Source organism: Chelonia mydas, chromosome 9 (genome assembly GCF_015237465.2).
Source record: "Chelonia mydas isolate rCheMyd1 chromosome 9, rCheMyd1.pri.v2, whole genome shotgun sequence".
Classification (NCBI taxonomy): Eukaryota; Metazoa; Chordata; order Testudines; family Cheloniidae; genus Chelonia; species Chelonia mydas.
In genome coordinates, this window is record NC_057855.1 from 35,839,039 (window position 1) to 35,861,067 (window position 22,029).

Below are 22,029 nucleotides of genomic sequence, written 5' to 3' on the forward strand. Positions count from 1 at the left end.
TGCCTCTCTTGTCTGTCACATTTACCTATGTTTATAGAAGTTTTCTCTCAATATGCATTTCTGCAGCTTGCCATTTATACTTGGCAAAGGCAAGCAGCTGCAGCCCTAACGTAGCCATTTTGTAAGTGTCTGCTGCTTCTCTCTTCCAGCGGGTGAGTATTCATTTTATATTTCCCTTTTATTCTTCAGAGGCTTGTATGTGCTTTCTAACCCCAACTGAAGTCAGTGAAAAGCTTGGCTTCTATAAAAGTTGGATTGGGCATCAATCTTTTTTAACTCTCATTAACTGAAGATATATACCATAAAGGATGAGATTTTCTTCTAAGCTGAGATCTGTCCAGGGCAGGAGAGAGCTACCAGGACGCAACTCTAGTTCCCTGATGCTGAAGCCTCAGTTCTACAGTCCTGCATCCAGCAAAGGTTATTTTTCTTGTCCTTGAAGCCCCCATAAATTATTTTTGCTGACTCATTCTGAAGTCAAATCTGGCGGATCTTATTAGCTACTGTCCAGAATTGGGAGACCCTAGTAACAGCTAATCTTGAGAGAAAGTTTGAGTTGCAGGTTGTTTTGTTGTTCTATTCATGAAGGCAAACCCCGGGAAGGGAGTAAGCTTGGACTCTAGCCAGTGCATGTGTTTTCTTCAGAATAGGTGGGAATGCTACCTGTTTCCAGTAGTCTAAGCATCTGGGGTCACGTTGTTGGGGACTTTCCCTGAAAAGGAATCCTCCCATGCAGAGTAGGGAAGAGGAATGGCAGGGCTTATTCCCACAGAACTGCCAGAGGCTTCAGCCCTTAAAACCTGCATGGATCATGGGCCTATCCAGGGTCCGTGCACTGTTCCCTGCAATCCCTCCTTTATGGCACTATGGCTGGATGCTGTGTGAAAGGAACATTCCCCCAGCCAAAAACCCACACTGCCTTGCATTTACACTTTGGTGCACACTGTTATTCATACCCACATAGTCCAAACTGCAGTGCAGTGTAGACAACCTCTACGTTTAAACAAGTCTGTTGGTTTTGGGTAGAGCTGGTCGGGAATTCTTCTGTGAAATATTTTGGGTCGGAAAACAGCAATTTGTTGAAAGTGAAACTTTCATGGAACTGTGTCAGTTTCAATGGTCTGAGGATGAGGAGGGTTGGGGGAATAAAGAGAAAGCAATTGACTCTTTACCCAATAGCTCAGTGATTAGGGCATTCACCTGGGATGTGGGAAACCTAGGTTCAAGTCCTGGCTTTGAGTCAGTCTCTCTCTCTCCTATTGGAGCTGTTCTATTGGGCCCCAGAGAGAGACTGACTAGGATGTGGGTTTTCTATATCCCACAGGAGTGCCCTAACCACAGGGTTATTAGCTATTCTGGAGCGGGTGTCTCTCTCTCTCTCTCTCTCTCTCTCTCTCTCGTGTTTTTGATAAAATAATTCTGAAAGGTGTTGGTTTTGTTCTGCTGCAGAACAAATACGCATTTCAAAAAACTCACATTTTTTGTAATGAAACATAACTTTTATCTTGTAGCCAGCCCTAATTTTGGGTGCTCAATTTGATGCATCTTAAAGGGGCCAGATTTTCAGAAAATGCAGAGCACCCTCCCTGTAAAAATCAGACCTTTTAAAAGTTTGCCCTACTGGTCACCTAAATATCAAGGTGCTCAAAATCACTAGTCGCTCTGAAAAATTTAGGTTCATGGCCCCAGACTATTGAGAGCTTTAAAAGTAATCACCAACACCTGCAATTGTTGCCAGAGGTGAAAAGGGAGTCAGGGCACCAGAGACTGAGCACAAATAGTGAGATCCCATTAGTCTGCACTGTGAAGGAAGTAAGCAGCTGTGTTCAGACAATGATAATCTCTGTGCCTTCCTCCTTCTTCCCCCATACACCCTGCCCCCACCATGGCATAAGAATTTAAAGAATCTTTTGAAAACAATTACACTCTGTCAAGGAGCCATTCTCTGCCTTGTAGCCCTCTACTTCTAGCAGGTCCCAAGTGTGAACCATCAAAACTAGCCCCCCCGTGGACAAGACAGGTGCGTCCCAGCAGGCCAGCCTCAAATCACAGGAGGCAACAATCAGTGTGTGACATGAATAAAATATCAAACTGTTCAACCTCCAATTACATCTCAAATGCTGATACAAAACATGTTATATCTCTGCATCCCTCAGTAGTTTCCTTAGTTAATATGTCTATATTAATTTGCTTTGGGTTTTTCGGGGGGCACTTTTTAACTAAGTAAGTCTTTGTAGGTCACATATAGAAATAGACTGGGTACAATTTAGCCCATTCAATTAAAGTCATTCTGGTTTCAAATCTTTAATCAGTCATCTGTGAAAAGGCAGCAGTTATTCCATGTGGATGGTGATAGTGTTCCAGATCACCCTTTCATGCATTATATATGGTAACAATTTTATAAGAGGGAAAATGAGAATGTGTGACCATGTATTTCATCTCATTTTAGATTCCATTAGTGCTTTCATTTCTCCTCACTCCCTGAATGCCTTTGATCAATGCCAAAAAACAGAAACATCTTTTTTAAAGCCTAGATCTATAATCGCTGCCCGGCAGAGCTTATTAAAGCCTCTGCCTTCCTTTTTTCTGATACCATCTGCCCCATCAAGGTCCTATCCAGATGAAAATATCTACGGCCTTCTAAGCCACGCAGGCTTCATGTCATGCTGAGAAGCCGGCCAATTTATAAGAAACAGGATGGCTGTTACTGAATGCCAGTGAAAACTTCTACAAGCTCTTTGCAGCAGGTCATTGCACAGCTGCTCAAGGAAGCAAGGCATTCTTTTCTCCCACATCAACGCTCACTACCTCGTACCTATGTCTCTACTCACACCCCTGCTGGTGCTATCCAGACTTCAGTAGTTACTACATCCCCATAAGTGGAGTAACCTGAAAGTTAGGGAGATGGAATTGGTCTGTCTGGCCTAAGAAACAGGACATTAAAAACAAATAATTTATCTATTGGGTGGGGTACGTCCCTGATTCCAATGAAGAAACAGAAACTCCTGCCTCTGTCAATCGGGGGAGGCACTTTAAGCCAGAAAGTGAAGAATGCTGCATATTGGCAGTCTTTGGGGAGTGTCACATCTTTGAAGAAGGCAATATACAAGTCTCTACCCCAGGAAGAACAAGATAGAGGGTGAGTAAAGGATTCTAGTTTCCTGTTTTTTTCATAGCTTTGTAAATGTAGTCAGTGCAGGAGAAACCCTTGATCAGAAGAAAGATATCAGCTGCATCAGAACAAAACAAACTGATAACCCTGAAAGAAGCTTTATGGAGCTAAAGAGAAATTATTTATGCTTGTTCCTGAGTTGGTGCTATCTCAACACCCCTAAAGGAGTTAAGAGTTATACATATTTTATATTTAATCACATCTTCAGTGACACCCAACCACAACCAAAAGGCTTTAATTTCAATTAGAGGAAAATACATTTAATGTTTAATAGGAATCGTTCCTTACAAGGTAATTATGTCTTAATGTTCACTAGAGAGATGTTACTTTGGCAACACAAGGTTGATGTGAATAGGGATTGTTCTGGATAATTTCCAAATGGAGGAATGTGATGACAAACTGCATCAGCAGTGACTGGTGTATGTGTGTGCTTGTGGCATTGATTTTCATTGAATTTGTACATATCTTCATGGGCCAAATGTTCAAAATTTGAATCCACAACAACTGCACTTACACATGTATCTGTGTGCAAAACCTGCAAAATACCAGAAACACCAAATATTTACATGCACAAATTCCTGACTGCAAATGGGTGTAAATTCAGCCACATATATTTTCTGTGACCATATATTTTTTGGATCTTAGGTTTGAAAAATTAGGCCATATATGTACTGAAAATATCAAGTTTCATATAAGTTTTTACTTCATTCTTTGGGTTTTTTTTTTAAATTAATATCTCCAGCCAGTTCAAAGGAACACTTCTACTGAACCTAACATATAAGGCTGAAACTTTAAGATGGATGGTCTGTCACAAATATTCAAAAAATAAACAAAAAATTGGCATGGATTTGATTTGTATCTATCAGTTCTCTAGAAGCTCAATACACATACAAAGGATTTTTTGCAGTGGTGTACTAACCATCATATAAACAGTCACATCTGTCAGCCCTCAATGGACTAATCACAGTGAAAAAATGAACTCTGAACCAAGAGAGTTAAAAATGCAACATGTCACAGGTTGAGGGAGAACAGAGTTTCTAGAGGGGTTAACTTTGTTTAAAAAGTAAAAATTAGCATGACTAAAATAAGAGCCAGTTCTGATGGAGAGTGAGCAACTCAATCTGCTCTCAAGACACTTACTTATCTGCCCCAATTAGGAGTAGCCATGATTATAAAAGAATTGGCTTCACTTCAAAGAAGCCAAATTCATCCCTGATGTAACTGCACTGAAGTTGATAGTTACATCAGGGAGAGTCCCTCATATGGCTCTACAGCTCTTCATCTCATGGTATCCTATGGAGAACTCCAATGATCTTCCCCTGGAGGTATCCCATGTCTTGTTATAGGAGTCCTCCTCTATATGGTAGTGCCCTTTTTAGGAGTCCACTATAGAAGATTCCCCGTTAAAATGGGAAGGTAAAGGTGGAAAGACTTATTCAGCAGAAGTCTGAGTAAGATTTTGGGCAGGAGCATATGAAAGCACCAAAGAACAATAAACAAAATTTATAATTCAGATAACTTTAGTGTGATTCCTGTCTATGGGCTAATAACTGTACCTTGGGATCAGTAAAATCCAGTGCAAAGGATGAAGAATTTGCCACCCCAGGATACACTTATTATAACAGCTAATTTAACAGGAAACACTTTCCGAGTATTATCATTTAATAATCAGTCATTTGGAAATGTGCTCTCCTCCTTTCCTGTGTTCTGATGAGTTACTTCCCCATCTGTTTGACTGTAAGCAACAAGTAAATGCCTCAGTTTTTGACCATCTCATCACCCGTTCACCACACCTAAACTAGTCTTCCCAATTTGTCTTTGCCCGTTGAGGAAAGCATTGTACACAACCTGAAGAGACCCTATCACTAACAGAAGCATGCTATTTTGAGGGTGGTATAAATTACTCACAGGGGAAAAAGAAATGATGGCTATTCCAAGTTTCTCAATTCCTTCTGCATCTCAGCTGTTACCTTTCTTGCCTGGCAGTGGTAAGAAAGGTGGATATGGCAAATACTCTAGCCACTCCTCCCAATTCAAGCACTCGGAAATAACACCTATTGGACATCCAACAGAAGAGATTTCCTAAGAAAATTTAACGTAGATACAGCCAGAGAGCAATAGAAGGAAGATCAAGTGTTTCTTCTCCTTAGATAGACTTCATGTTAATCTCTGTCTAATTGAGTCTAGTTTGAGTCTTAAGGCTCGGTATGCAGAACAGTAATGTATGAACATTTATTTACATGTTCAGTAATCACTAAGCATTGTACCATTTTTCTATTAGACGTCAATAACAAAGCAGGTCTGCTGTAAATGTTCTGAAGCTATTAAGGGGTTATAAGTTCAACTGCTTATTTTATGGTTTCTATATTTTAGACATTATTTTCTCAATGCTGTTCTGACCCATTAGCAGACAACAGAAACAATAGAAGCTAAAAATGCTGGAGACAATAAGAACTTCACAAAATGTTTCTTTCATAATTGCAGCAGAGACTAGTGAACAAAAGGATGGCATTGAAGCACCAAGAACTATTGAAACTGCTGGCTCTTGGGCTGATAAGATACACAGAGCTGAACGGCAATAATTTCTCCAGTAATTCAAAGTACATTCCTGTAGGTAAACATATCTGTGAAATGATGTAGCTTTTGCCAGTGAAGAATGTTCCCCTTGGGATGAGGAGAAATAAGATTTGTGCTGATAGTAAATATGTTGCATTGGCAGCTGCGAGAGCTAATAAAACCCAGAGTGTAAGTGGAAATCTAATCTTGTTTAGCATTTTTCTTTATATATTGTTTTTGGTTTTGCAATAGCGCGCGATATGTGCCTGGTGATTTCCAAATACAGAGGAAGGCACAATCCTTGCCCCAAAGAGCATGTAATCTAAAATCAGTGCCAAAAATATTTCATGCCCATTGACAGCTGAAATTACATTGGGTCCTCTATGCTATAGGAATGACAGAGCTCAATCTCAGTGTTTGGATCCAAATCTAACTGTTCCCAGGGTATGCGGATGTAGGGATTAACACATTGTAAAGGTAGGAACTTATGGGAAGGTTCAGATCTGGAATCAAACTTGCCCAGTGTGTAGGGCATGCCGACTGAGGGAAGCAAAAGGGTTGGTTCAGGCTCATCACTAATTCACAGCCATTTTAGGACACATTTTCTGTAATACAGTCTCCATGTTTAGCACCATAACAAACAGTGTTTTGAGCATTAGTGAAACACATCTTGAAAGTAATAGTAGCTGAATCCTCACTCAGACAGTAAATCTGGGGATCAGCATAAAGATAATGGGCCAGACTTCCTGCTGCATCCAGTTTACCTTGGGTGCAGCAGAGGGAGAATTATCTCTGAGCCAGTTATGATGGACTCATTCTCTGCCTTGCCTCCAGCCCCAGCTCTGGAGCATTTTAGGGCAGCCTAGGGGATGTTCTAAACTGCACCAGGTGGCTATAGTACTCTAGGGCCCATCTGCCAGCTGGAAGTGGCTGAAGCATTATGTGCTCTGGCTGTTCTCCCAGCCTGCCCTGCTTTGCCCTAACATTAGCCCTGAAATGGGGTGGGGAGGGAGGCCAAGAAGCCAGCTCTACTCACTCTACATCTCAGGTCATATCCCCAGAGACTATGGGGAAGCTTCTGATCTCTGTGCATCACCTCAGTGGCAAAAGGGAGTGAGGCAGGCTGGAAAGTTTGGCCCACTGGTTTCAAGGATAAAACCCAAATCAGTGTCAGAAGAGAAGAGGAAAAAAGAGCATTCCTTCACTGAGTCGCTCCACCAAAAAATGCAAATGAAATCATTGACGAATTCAGGTTTACCAACAATAGAGCTTAATTCTCCCAGTGCTACTCTTATCCAACAGTATCTTGGTCCACGAATGGTCCCTCTGAAATCAACAAAACTATTTTATGTCATGATGTGTGAATAAGTGTGGGAGAACTGCAACAATGTGTAGGCAGCATTCTTAAATCTGCTCAGTCTGAGCAGTGCAGTGCTCTATTTTAACAAAACCAACTGAACAGAGGTGTGTGGAGGATGGAAATTCTGTTGCATGAAGGATTTCAAGATTTTGAAATTTGGCTTCAGTCCGGATTGGAACAAAGGCAGGAAATTTTGAAATTCTCTGTGAAGGAAAATGCCACCAAAAACCAAATCATTTTGGATGGATTGAAACATTTTGTTTCAATTTCAGCTTTTTAATGTGTAATGCAAAATTGTAAAAAATTCAAAATAAGCCATTTTAAAAATTGCACCATTACTTTGTAATTTTCCCCATGGTTTTTGAAAATGAAATTTTGGTGAAATCTACCCTATTTTGTAAAGTAATCAGATTTTGATGGAAGTGCATATTTCAGTGGACTATATTCCATCTGAATGTCTTCAACCAGCTCTACAAAAGAAAGCAGAATCAGAACACATTCAAGACTCTTAGTAATGTTTCATAATTAGGATTCCAACATATACAAGATGTAAATTATTCATTTGATGAAAATGTTGCTAAATGACTAAGCTGCCTCCACTGATTTCTGTAGCTTTTGGTGAGAGGAGATTTACAAATAGGTTACTAACTTTCCAAGTGCAATAGACTCCTGGGCAGTTTAATTAATCGAGGAATGACAACAGCTGGCTTGAGAGCTAGTGGCACATGCCCTGCATTTACTGAATTATTTACTGTGTGAACAGAGTGTTGCACTAATATGATTAACAAATGATATGCTTGAAGGATATCATGACACATCTGAATATGTATATGAGCTGTATTCTAATGACATTTAGAAGTACAGTCACAACAGTTCTCACTTTGAGTCTTAGCAATGAATGTTTACTATTCTATGGCTTGGATCCACCAGTACAGTCTGTGGTCTCTCTTGTCAGTTAGGTGGTGAGTGACAGACAATCAATATTCAGGGTTTTTAGCTTCCTCCTTGCACTTTGTTTCTTGCAGACTTCCGAGATTATTCCTCCCATAGCTCAAAGAACAGGTTAGTCTTGTCTGACTTCCCTAACAAGAGATTTGCATATGCTCTTTGGAGAGTATCATATTGGTGGAACTAATTCACAGGACACAGTAAGTAAGAATTTATTGCCATGTAAGTTGGTTGCCACTTTTATAGACTGAGGGATTCTGAATATCAATGCCCTAAAATGCTAGGTGAGAAGAAGACAGCAGCAGAAGGCAGTTATAAGGGACATTGCAGGTGAGATGATGACATATGACTGTAAAACATAAGGAGAATGAAGCAGGAGGGACAGCTTTATATACAGAAGCTCTTCAATATACCTTTCTCTCCAGATTGTCTTACAAACCGGGCATCACCTTTGTGGAGTGGGTTCTCATCTTCTTCACGTAAAGGAGGTTAGCCAGCTCAGAGACTTCTTGCACATAGGATCTGCTCTGGCAAATGGGCACAAATGTAGATGACTTCCAACTTTCTTTGGGAGTCATGGCAGTGAGCTAAGTGACACATTTTTAGGCCAAATGGTTTGGATCTGCTCACAATTATTCCTTCTCAGCCTTTAGGTGAGAGGAGAAATGAAGGGGAGAATACAGAACGTTGACATTACTATAAGGAAAAAGCTTAGGGCAGGTTTGGAAGGATGACCTTATTTTGGCAGAATACTAGGTAAGGAGAATCTCCCTCCAAGCATATGTTATAGGTATTAGAAAAATTACTTTAGCAGATGACAAAGTTCTAGGGAGTCAAATGAATTTTGAAGGGAGAGTGTCACAGGGCCTAGCTCACCATATAGTCTCCAAGAAGGTATTAGAGACTTAAGCTGAGGTTAGAAATGCAGTGCTGATCTTTGGAACCTAATGTAGATACTAACAGGTTGTATGTTGCATTTCCCAACATTGCTTAGAGAATCTCAAGAGTGGAGAGGTAGTGTTATTCTTAACTGTACAACCTTTGCTGCTGCACTAATTTGATACAGTGCTCAAATACCAGGGAGATATAAATACCCAATAAGAAAAAAGCCCAAACGCTGTAAAATATTGAAGTGCATGTCTTTTTCCTGGAAGATGGGATCTGCTATGACAGTGTTTCCCAAACATGGGACTCCGCTTGTTCAGGGAAAGCCCCTGGTGGGCCGGGCCGGTTTGTTTACCTGCCGCGTCCGCAAGTTTGGCCCATTGTGGCTCCCACTGGCCACAGTTCACTGTGCCCAGCCAATGGGGGCTGCGGGAAGCAGCGGCCAGTATGTCCCTCGGCCCGCGCCACTACCATTCTCTGAATAGCAACCACAGCAACCCATAATCAAATCTCCCATGGCCATATTCAGTTCTCAGCACAACAAAAATTTACCATAGCAAATAGCCCAGCGATGAACTGAAAGAATTGGAGTCAAATACTGCTCTCTGTGACCGCGGTGCTAGGCGAGAATAACTCCCTTGATCAGTTGTGGATTAGGCCCCAGTTAAGCACAGCACTTAAGTGCTTGCTTACCTTTAAGCACCTGAGTAATCCCATTGACTTCAGCGGGACTGTTTACAATCTTAAAATTAAACACGTGTAGGGCCGGATAGAGAGCACCTTCCCCTTCCTTTCTCCCTTCTTTCCTCCTTCCTTTTTCCCCGTACAAACCTGATTGGCTGGGGCAGGGGAGTGCCACTCAAAAACAAGGACCCAGAATTAACTCTGACCCCTGGGAGACTTTGAGTCAATGAGCCAAGGGGGTCCAGACCAGAAAACCCTTTCTAATGGCTAAAACTTAATACAACAAGCTACAGCCTTTGTTCAAGGTAGTTTCCTTACCAATCTACCTTCCAGCAAGATGGCTGCCCACCTATCTGGTCAGGATCTCCCACAAAGTCCAAAGTGCTCCATTCCTTTGTCTTCTCAGGTGAAAGATAGCATGGGTTTCTTCACCCCTCCATTTTATAGTCCAGTGAATCTTTGAAATAGATTCTTCTGAAGGTTACCCCCAAAGTATGTCATTCAAGCTACGAGGAAGGAGACATGGAATCTGGTGGTGAAGAAAGTTCCATGCTGGTTTCTTCCCTTGCTGGTGTTTTATAAAATGGAAGTGAATTGATCTGTTCCTGCAATCTCCTCCCCTTGCCATGATGCTGAGTGGTTATCCCCTCCCCTTGTTAGCTCGATTGTTTTTATGTAAAGGCATTGCCATAATCTCTTAATGCATCTCGAAAGTACCATCAAGGTGGCAGAACCCACTTTCCTTTGTCTAGGGTGGGGTAACTCCAGCCCCACCTGGGAGATGCTCTTTCAGAACATAATTCCCAAAATGTTTGTAATTTTGAATTTGTCCTCCACACATACTACAGCCAATAATATTAATGATCACTATGTTATTAGCTTTCTACTGGTATCTTACATGACACCCTTTAGATGCAGGTTATGACATTAGTGAGATAGGGTACACCAAACTGATCAGATCAGGTGAAACTCACTACCAGATACCAGTCAGCCCCTTGTCCTCTTTCATTGGGATGCTGTTATGGCACAGGCTCCCCCCCGGAGTTAAGAGGCTAGGTCATTGTTCATACTGCACTAAAAATGGAGCTCCCCTATCACCGGACTTGATGGATGATTTGTACATATATGGAAGTTAACTACACATAAAAGAAAATCAAGAAAAATCTAGTTTAGTCAATTTTTTTTTATAAAAAGCATTGTTAAATAGACTCTGTCAGGCTAAATAGCACCCATTTAAAAACAAAACAGCCTTCATCTGCTACTCTTAAAGCTGACAACACTAAAAATATAATTTACTTTTTGCATTTCACTCACCCTGGAAAATGAAAATATGTTAGTCAGTTTCTAATCAGTTTCATTTTCTACATCTATATACTAACACAGAATTGTAATATTTAGGTAGCAAAGGTGTTCAGATGCCATGAGAGGTATCAGATAGATGGATTCAGTAAAATAGGAAAAAGAGTTGAAATCCCAACAAAAATGTTCTAATAATAACCACTTTATTATTATAAATAGTTCTATTGATCTTAGTGAACCTAAATTTTGGGAGCAGGCTCACCTGCCATTGTACATTTTAAGATATGTAACAACATTTAAATTAGTCTTATTCAAATACAAATTAATCCTGGTAGATCTTTTGACCCTAGAAACGTCATTTCTACAGCTGCCCTTTTAGGTGAACAGCGCTAAAGATAAATAAAAATCATAAACACTTCCCACAGTTGGGTAATTTCATTAATGACTGCTTTTATACAAGTTTTCTTTCAAGCATAAAAAAGCAGCCAGCCTTATATTCTCTCATGCTGGTTATACAAACGGCAGCTTAATTTTTACACATGGTCTGTCCCTGCAATTCCTTCAGATTCCACTCCAATTGCTGCTTATCATGTCAGTAGCCCATTGACGCCTGCTGTCAATGTCCTCTCTCCTATCCATTTTGCTGTCATGTTGCTGTTCCATACTGAAATGTCAATGATACAGTGCCAACATAGGGCTTTCAATTACATTCTTAGATTGATCTTACTGATGCACTAGGTGATCTAATTCAGCTGGGAAATCACGATCCAAGAGCTCCGGCAATCAGAAAACATCTTTAAGAATGTGACAACATTCAATTTCTATTCACAGTATAAACAATTTACAGTGAGATTTTTACTTATTGGGAGACTGACTCTTTTGTATTATATTTAGCAAGACCTTGCATAAAACATCCAACTGCAGGCATTTTACACACACCAGCACTGGTGGGCTAAGACAACAGAGGACTTGGAGTGGGGCCCTTAGTTCTATTTAAGGGTCACTGTTTGGCCTTCTGTCTCAATTTACCCTCACATGAAATGCTTATAAAGTGTGTCTCCCTCTCGGGCATATTGTAGGACTTAATCAAAGTGTGTAAAGTGCTTTGCAAAATGTTGTTACTCCTGCCAGGGTAAATTACAATCTGATTACCCCAGGCATATCACATTGAGAGGGAAATAGATTACTCTATAGTCAAATTAAATAAAGTAGCAAACACCCTGTCAACTTAAATATCCTCCATGAGTGCCCCAATTATATGGTAGTTCACTGGAGGTGTTAAGTCAATATATAGAAATTCTCCATTAGATACAGCACCTTACGAGAACAATGCAGAAACTGGCCAGTAAGGCACCTACTCCCACTGAAGTCAATGGCAAAATTCTCATTGATTTCAACGGGTGCAGAATGAGACTCCCAGGCCCTGATACAGTGTAGTGTGTTGAAGGGAAGGTACAAATGGCCTTCTCCCCAACCTTGAGCAGCCAGTGTAAGGAACAGGCAGAGCTGTCCTCCCTGCATCCTATAAAGAAGTGTAGTAGTAGGCAGATTCCAACATGCCAAGGAGTTTATACAGGTGTTCTCTGTCCCTGAGGCAGAGTATCTCTGATTGCTGCCCATGGGGCAGTGTGACCCCACACCAACCCTTTGCATGGGCTTGGCCTTACAGGCCCTAGAAAGTTCATCACTCTTTTTATGTAGAGCAGGAATTTTCTCAGAACTGTCCCTTATCGATGTGGAAGAACTTGAGTGAGGGAGATCGGTCTGGTGCATAGCTGAACTTGCTCCATATATGCTTTTAGCCACATTTCTGCCTGACTGTTTATAGAAGAAATACTAAATCAACACATCATCTCAGATGAAGAATGTAAAGTTCTAGACAGCTGGGTAGAGCTACTATTGCATAAATCTGTATGGCAGCATATCCAGAGTGAGTTTATACATCATTTCAGTGGTACTCTTGGCCTACAAAAAAGAACATCTACAAACACTTCAGTAATCATTTAGGAAGTTTGTTTTTGTTTTATATACAAATTGTAGATGGATTCAGATGGGTCTGCACCAACAGAACAATTTATAATACAATGCATTAAGTAACATATACTTCACATCAATGCTCAAAACTCTTCACAAAACACATAATAGGCCACATTCTTCTCTGTTACATCTTTCTACTTGTATGGCGTTATTACTATAGCATCCAAGGGCCTCAAAAATCATTACCAATAGAAAAATCAATACTCTCTGAGGGAAGAAAAATTCATCCCCATTTAACAGATGGGGAGCTGAGCAACAGGGTGGATTAAGTGACTTGCCCAAGGTCACAGAGGGAATCTGTGGCTGAGCTAAGAGTTGAACGCAGGTTTTTGAGTACCAGCCTAGTGCCCCATTCACTAGCCCATCCTTCCCACAGACATGATGTGATGTCATTGGGGTTGCACCCAGGTAACTCAGAGCAGAATTTGGCCCAACTCCTTTAGCTGTTTTTTCTTATACACAAAACCTACACTGAACAGCATGTGTACTTGCCTAATTTGAAACGTCTACTCTGCTTTTTTCTGGTTAACATGGGTTACAGTTGGACCCTACTCCAAAAGCAATATATCTGTTTCATTAATAATATGGCACTTAAAGCTATTTATTTATTTATTCTTGAATTTTCATAACTTTTCATCTGCATTTTAATATTTTAACTGAGACTGTCAATGCCTACTTCTAGTTTCCTTCAAACACCTGGTATGAAGCCTCTGCTCAGAAATCCATCTATTAAAACTGCAAGTCTCACCATCTTTTAGTCTTCCTTTTAGGGAAAGGGCCTTATTGCAGCTGACCAAAAAGTTTCTAGTGGAAAGGAGGGTCTAGTGAAAGGAGGGTCTAGTGAATGGGGCACAAGTCTGGTATTCAAAAGAGGTGGATTCAACTGAAACGCTTTCAGTTTTCAACAAATAAAAACCATTTTTTTCTTCTGACTACCAAAATCCAAAATAATTTCAATGTTTGGCTTTACAGTTTTTTGACAACCCACTGCCAAAATATCCCATGAAAAATCAATTGAATTTTTCAACTAGCTCTAGTTATTATGAACATTGCAGCAGCAGAGAACTCTTGTCAATGATCTTCTTATGGTGATGGACAAGGGTTAAGTGTCTGGGAGATCTATCAGTAGTCCTTGATTCACTTGGCCATAATGTTCTGTTGACATGTCTGCAGATGGATGGAGTTGAGGTTTCCAGTGGCTATCAGGGTTCTCATAGAATACTGTTAAGCAGTTACTCATCTGCTCCAAAGGCCCACCTGTGTGAAGTTAAACAAAGATGTATTCTATCTTCCTCCTGTTACACATGTGGGGACACTAAGGGCCCAGTCCTGATCCTATTGAATGGGAATTTTGCCACTGACCTCAGTGTGAGCAGTAGCAAGCCATAAAGGAGGTCTGGTTTGTGTTACAGATTTACCTGTACAAGGAGGATGATTAGCAATGTGGACCAAATTCTTGACCATGATACAGCTGGTGGTACAAACCATTTGTAAAGTCGGTGGTTCTGGCCCTTTATGGTGTCCAGTGCTTGGGTGCCTATAGCAGCTGTGTGCCATCCAGTCTCAGCCCTTCACCTACCCAGTGTAGAGGACACTCCCAGAGCAGAGGGGGTGTTAGCTGGGCATTCTTGTGTCCTAGCAGAATAAATCAGAGCTGATTTATGTCAAGTAGCACTGACTTTTGTGAGTAGAGGCTGCTTGATAAAAAGGTGGCAGAACTGGGCCCCATAGGTACTCCTGGTCATCTCCTCTCAGTTAATAAAAATAGAAAACTATTAAGTGTTGACAACTTAATTCTCATAATTTAATGCAGATAGAAAAATGTTGTTACTGGATTGACAGCAATAGAGTGGGTTTCTGCACCTTGCAGATCCTGCTACCTAAATGTGAGATTTTGCTATTCTGTTTTTTTATTCTGCCATTTATAACCCCTCAATTAATCTATAAATAATTTATACTCCAGAATCATTTTATATTAAACCAGGAAACTTTCTTGTTAGAAGGGCTTAAATATTCACTCAGTTGAAGGTATTTTCAATGTATTATTTAAATTTTTGCTACTGTCATAAGACTAGAGGTTATGAACTTGAACCTTATATTAAAAAGCAATAATTATCACCAAATATTGTGCGAATTTTCTTTAACTACTTAAGCTATTCAGCAACCGTGTGATTTTTAAGTGAGGGAAACAACATACCAAAGAATCAGACAATGTAGGTTTTATGAGTGGTGAATTCAAAATGCTATAGAAGAGACATTTCCCTTCACATCAGAGAGAGGCTCGGAAGAAAATAATAACTTTCCTAACTAAGCAGTAGGATTCTAAACTAGTCCCGCTAATGGCAAGAAAAGGAATTTAATTTAATTCAGTCCATTTGGCTGTATGGAATCCCTTTAGCATGAATGATCCTTATTTAGGGACTGATGTTTTTCTCTTCTTTCACATGCATTGGTATTATTCCACTGACTGAGTGGAGTTACCCCTGATTTGCACTGGGGTAAAGGAGACCAGAGTCAAGCACCCAGGAAGAATCATGGCCTTGTGAAAGGGGCAAGTCTCCCCACCTTATTTTCTGCATGGAAGATAAAAATTGTGCCTTATCTTTTCTGCAGAGCTATAAGAGTAGACCTGGATCAGCTGGGCAGAGGTTGTCTTCTCAGAGCCATTCTGCCTGTTCAATGCAGAATGTCTTTGTAGGAGTTCACTGAAACTTCAGAAAGGAGACATATGCACTTTGCCCAGTGCCTGTGGATGCCATCAGGTGACAGGATTGGGTACCCTGACCACAAACCCAGGCCAGCTGTCCAGACTCCCTGGGGGCACTGCTAGGCTTATTAGCTGGTTAGCTTTGGACCTGGTCCAAAGTCCATAGAAGTCAATAGCTTAGGTGAGCTTTGGATCAGGCCCGTTAGCGCCTCAAGCCAATGTTGAGTCAAGATGTTTCCTGGCTTTTACTGGTGCACTGCAGGGAAAGAGAAAGAGGTTTTTGCACCTTTCCCTCCTGCCAGTGCAGATGCTTAGACAAGGCAGAATTTGCCATTTGTCACATCCAAAGTAGTTTCAGTGTTCTGTGTAAGCAGCAAGGGAAGCCTGTAGTTAGCCTTAATGAGAGTTTCTCTGAGTGGATATAAGTGAGTGGATATAATATGAGTGCAGGGGACTGAACTAGATCTCTCGAGGTCCCTTCCAGTCTTACGATTCTATGATGTGTGTCTCAGAAACACATACACATAGAACTGAAAATCTATTTCAAACAATTTCTACAGAGTGATTGGCAAGGCACTGTGCTGTTGGCATATAGCACCCTTGGCCTTTAGCTGCATTACTTCTGATGCTTTTGCTTAAAGGTGCTTTAAGCCCTCAGAGAAGACACAACACTCAGTCTCTTAGGTCTCATTGCAAGACGGTAAAAAAGAGACTTTTCCCAGCGGTTCAGTTAAAGGCTTAAATTAAATGAACTCAAGGCTTATAAGCTAACATTACAAAGAAGGAGGGGAGGGGGGTCTCTTGCTTTTTGGGTTGAAAGGGTGGGGGAGGGGACAGCTTAGGGGAGGGACACTAGCATTTGTCAGGTTCAACTGTTTGATAAACTTTCGCCAAAGTACACAAACTCTTCAGGAACACGTGTCGAGGTTCATGATCATTTTGAGGCTCGAATCAATGTTGAAATGAGTGTCAGTATTTCTGAAAGCTCAGTTCAGCTGTAGGATAATGCCACCTGGCAAGTAGGGGAGAATGTAACTTACAATGCCTAAAATGTGTGGAAACTTTATAAAAGAGAAACCAGTGCAAACAGGCTTGATGTGTTCTTGGAAATGGCAAAAGTGAAGACTGTGAGGGAAAAAGCCCTTTTCAGAAACAAAATTACATCTGGTTTCAGATTGAATCATGGGTGAAATTGCATCCACGTCCCAGATTTGCTGCATATCTCCCTCCCCTTATCTCTCTTCTCACAAGAGACTCTAAACCCTTCACTGCCTGTGCCTGCAGCTCTCCTTTCATCTACTGTCAGGATGGCCATCTGGCCCTTTTGTAGGGTCTTCAGGAGGCATCTGAATGGCCTACTTTCCAAGGTGTAGTCTTCAAAGGGTCCAGCAAAAGTGCCCATGCTCTTCCATAAAATGTTCTGGGGAACAGCTTTCAGGGGAGCAGGTGTTCTACCCATCTCTCCCATTTAACAATGGGGATCTGGAAAAAAACAAATGCTGCCACTGCACAATGCAATATTTTAAGTACCCCTAAAATAATCATTTGCCAGATGTTGCAACTCAAGAAGTGGCCTCAGCCTTGCTGACAATAGAGCTTTGAGAATGTAGTGAACCTTGCAGAGTTAATTGCAGAATAAATCTTCAATAAGCTCGTTTGTGGATACTAAAATCCTTGAATCTGTCTACCATACACAGAAGTTTTCTGCTTTCCTATACACCCACTATTGACAATATCCTACCTTCCATAAACATGCAGAAATCAGAATTAGCATTGGTACTTCTGGTCATACACTACTGTCTAAGTCTTCTTCATCTCTAACTCATGTGACATTCATCCACACTGAGTATGCTTATTAGTTGTATCTTTATGCCAAGTAATCAGCACTAAATAGTTAAGACGGTTGACATAGAAATTGTCCATATTAGGCTTCAGAGTTAACAACTCACTGGGCTGAATGAGTGAAAGTCACATCACACTACTTCAGGCTCTGAAAAACAACAAGGCATTGGGTGACATTCCTAAGTTTTTCTTCACACTCATGAAGAATTACATATATTTTAATTAAATTGTTGCACTGAAAAACTAGACAATTAGCAGGCTACAAGAAATACCGGAGAGTGCAGATTCTATATCACAGATGAGTGTATCACTATGTAAATGTATTATGTGCTTCTGGAGGATACAGATATGCTAAAGAGAAGGTTTGAATACATACAAATCCTATGGATATGTCATGAGAAAATGCTGATCTCTGCAAAGTTAGAGCTCTTGTTTGTCCTATAGATGTTAGCTGGCAATTAACTCTGCTGATCATTTTGATGCAGGACAAGGCCGGTTATTGAAGTTGCATTTGATCTTGTGCATGCATTTCAAATGAAACTTCAGTTCTGGGAGGAACGGCTTGCTAGGGGCAGTTTGTATTATGCTGAGCAACACCAGTTGTGAAAAGAAAAACACCTAGATATGGATGGGCATGTCCCTCTCACATATGAAGAAAAGATTCACTTTCAAGTTTCTGAAGAGGTGCGGTGAATTTCATTCCTTCAGGAAGATGCTTACACCATCAGCAGTCTGCTTCCTTCAGCTTTGGAGAGAACACAGCTAGTAAAAGCTATTAGGAACTGCAGTGAAAGACAAAATTTAGTGGACTGGATATTGTTTCCTTCCATCAATAGCCATTAAAGCACTCTCAACCTTGCTGAAAAGTCTTGCCTGTCAAATCCTTGCATTATAGAAATGATGCACTTATTTATGTGAGAAAGCATTCTCACAGATGAACATTGTTCAAAGCCAGATGCAATCTTGTATGACAGATAAGTATTTGTCATGGTGAGCAGTGTCATGTGTCATTCCAAGTTCAAGTTACAATGATTGGGAGTATGGACTCTAGTTTTAAAGGTGTGTATTACACTAGAATCTCACTATTCTTTCTAAATGTATAGTCTGTTGTACTAAAATAATTATAATTGTACATGCAAGTTGACAGCTATAACCACTGTCTGAAATACTACCACATTCTGGAGCACTGCCTTCAAATCTCATTAACTTTTATATTGGTTCTCCAGTCTGAAACATTTGGTATTCTTCAAATTCAGCCCTTTTAAATAACAATTTCTATCCAGAGAATTCCTGCAAAGGGTTGTAAATTCAGTCTCCCAACATAATAGCCTTCCTTATGCAACAACTCTAAAACATTTCCCTGTATTAAAGACACTATCTGAGGCAATGTCTGCAATATTACATATACTACCCACTTACATTAAAAGAACATTATTGAAGTTACAAAGTCAAGCACTCAAAAATTAGGAAGCACCAGAATTAAGGTTGCCTGTACAGATGAACATTCCCTCCCACCCTCTGTTACTGTACACATTATGATAGTCTTTTATCACATGATCACATACTGTCCTCTCATTCCAGACTCCTTGTCTTGCTCCTGACACTGCATCCAAACTCAGTCTGACCCCACTTTGGCTCCCCATCCCAGCTCCTTCCCTCTCCCCAGCTCCCAATCACCATCTTCCCTCACCTCCAGGCTCCTTGTCCCAATTAACTCCCCTTACCTCCAGTCCAACACTCCCTTCAACTCAGGCTGAATCCTCCTCCCTCACATTAGTTGGGCACCTGCAAGAAGAGCATTGAGAACACAGGAGAGGCAGTCTCCCTGCTTTCAGTTTTGGTCGTTGCTGTAACAGTGGTCCCAAGATGCATCATCATCATCATCATGTTCCTATTACGCCTCTGGCATTTAGGGCAGTGACAAAGCTCCTCCACTCCTGTCTATTTCTGGCAAGTCTTTCAATGGATTTTTCAGCTTGGATTCCACAGCTCTTTGCCATGTTGTTTTCGGGCAGCCTCGTTTTCGCTTGCCTTCAGGTGTCCATCTTATTGCTGCTCTGTCAATGGCATCAGTTTCCATCCAAAGTACATGACTGATCCATCTCCAATGCCTCCCAGCAATGATGGTACTTAGATCCTCTTGGCTGCACTGTGTCAATAGATCTTGTTTTGAGATTGTTCTTGGCCAAAAGGTATGGAGAATTTTCTGAGGCAGGTTGTATGGAATTAAGACAGTTTGGACATGTCATACTCTTCTATTCCCCAGCATTCTGCACTATAAAGTAGTGTTGAAAGTAAACAGTTCTGATAAATCTTGAGTTTGGTTTTGGTGTTGTATTTTGATGATTTGCAGACTGCATTTAAGCTCCTGAAGGTGTTCCTGGCTTTCTTGATTTTGTTCCAGATGTCCTGGCTTGTTCCACGTTCCTGGCTGATGGTGCTGCCCAAGTATGTGAATGTTTCTACATTGGTGAGAACATGATCCTCTATCTGTACTGGTGATAGTGTGGCGACATTAAAGGTCATGATATCTGTCTTATTGTGGTTGATTTTCAGTCCAATTTGCTGGCTGAATGCGTTGAGTCGAGTTGTTGTTTTTTCTTGTCTATGGTGTTGGGTATGTGAAAGGAGAGTGAGATCATCTGCGAAGTCCAGGTATTCAAGGGATGAGAAGAGTGTCCATTTAATGCCTCTTGGCATGTCTTCTGTTGTACACCGCATTACCCAGTTGATGGCAATGTTGAAGAGGATTGCAGACCTGACACACCCCTGATGTATTCCTGTTTTGACTTCAAAACTGAGCTCACTGTGATCAACACTGCATGTAAAGTTGCAATAGAAGCTTTCAATGATGTTGATTATACGGAAAGGAGTTATATATGCCTGCAGAATGTGCCATAGGCTGGTCCTGTGAATACTATCGAAAGCCTTCTCAAAGTCTATGAAATTTATGTAGAGTTGCTATTGCCATTCTAAGCACTGTTCTATTATGTTTTGTAGAGTAAAGATCTGGTCTGTGCATCCATGCCTTTTCCAAAAACCAGCTTGCTCTTTTCTGAGAATGCTATCAACTGCCTCTGATATATGCTGGACTATGATCTTACACAATACTTTGCTTGGGACAGACAAAAGTGTGATACCACGCCAGTTATTACAATCACTGAGAGTTCCTTTCTTTGGTATCTTCACTATAACCCCATTGGTCCACTCATCTGGCATTTTTCCCCTTTCCCAGACTGATGTAAATAGGGGGGCCAGGACAGATGCTGCTAATTTAGGATTAACCTTGAACAATTCTTCATTCAAGGTCCCAAGATGCCTAGAGCAGAAATGGCAGGGAAAGTCCTGCTCAGCCACTTGAGTATGCTCAGTGAAGACAGAATCTTCAGAGAATTTAGCTGCCAAATTCTAACAAGTCTCTACTGAGCATGTGCGAACTAAGATTTTTCAAAGGCTCATAACTTGGATAATTTTGTTTTTTCACAGGAACAGAAGATGCATGATACCAATGGGAGTGTTCACATCAGTGGCTGGTTCAGGCTAACCATGCTGGATGTTGCTGGGGATTGAGCACATCCATTTTCACAGTAATCCCAAGCTTGAAGCGTGGTCTACGGAGAAAAAAGCTAAATCTAGTTATCAAACCAAGGTCCTTCTGGTAAGTGCAATGTTGCTGCTATTCTGTTAGACCCTGGGCACACAGACAATGCTCCCATCTAATAGTTTTCTAAAAGGACTTTTTAAAATTATATGTATGTAGTAACACCTAGAGGCCCCATTCATGGATCAGAACCCCACTGCACAAGCACATAACAAAAAGACAACTCCTGCCCCAAAGAATGTAGAATCTGAGAATAAGACAGATGCAGCAGTTGGTTGCAATAAACAGATGGGAGGAGCACAAGGTCACAATGAAACTACTTTGATTTCAATTAGCTTTAGAATTTTGAGGAATTCCACTGAAGTTTGTCTTTGGATCTCATTGACTGTAGGCAATGCTACCGCTTTGTCTATAATCATACAAACTATGTAAATGTTGTATACTGGCTTTTTTTTTGCATTTGATCATGTTTCCTTCAAGTGGCTGGGCCCAGTTAAGGATAAAACCTGCTGCTTGCTCATCTCTAATGGAGTTGCTCCTTTAGTTCAAGTGATATCAAGCCTTTTCCTTTTTGTTCTGAAGCTTCTGGGTTTCGTCCTTACTGATGGTCACGGTGCCTGCATCTTTGTGGCTGCGGTTTGTCATATAAAACACTCAAGTTCATTCAAGGAAAAGACCGATTTACAGCACAATTTGGTTTTATTGGAACAGCAAAGTGCCCATGTGGCCTGTCTAATCCTTAGAAAAGCAAGAGAACGAGGTTGGCAAGCCAAACAGCTATAAAAGCTGTTTCATTATTCCAGTAGCAGTGTGGATGTCATTTTCTAATATTGTCCAACTTTTATAATGTACACTCTATATCTACAAAACCGCTTCCTTTACTTGTGCGCCACAGTGGCTACCAGCAACAGTTACACACGCACGTGTGCACGCACGCA

The 22,029-nt window shown here is 40.9% G+C and overlaps 1 protein-coding gene across 2 annotated transcripts in view; it reads left to right on the forward strand.

The window, feature by feature from the left end:
• Nucleotides 1-2,943: 2,943 nt before the first annotated feature.
• The window catches only part of LOC114019134 (putative coiled-coil domain-containing protein 195), a 29,309-nt gene continuing 10,223 nt past the window's right edge, over nt 2,944-22,029 (forward strand). The window contains exons 1-2 of one of the 2 annotated variants that reach the window (XR_006283957.1): nt 2,944-3,139; nt 20,977-21,148. The gene's annotated coding sequence lies outside the window, so the exon portion shown is untranslated. The remainder of the gene's footprint in view (nt 3,140-20,976; nt 21,149-22,029) is intronic. The other variant, XR_006283958.1, reaches the window with a different exon arrangement.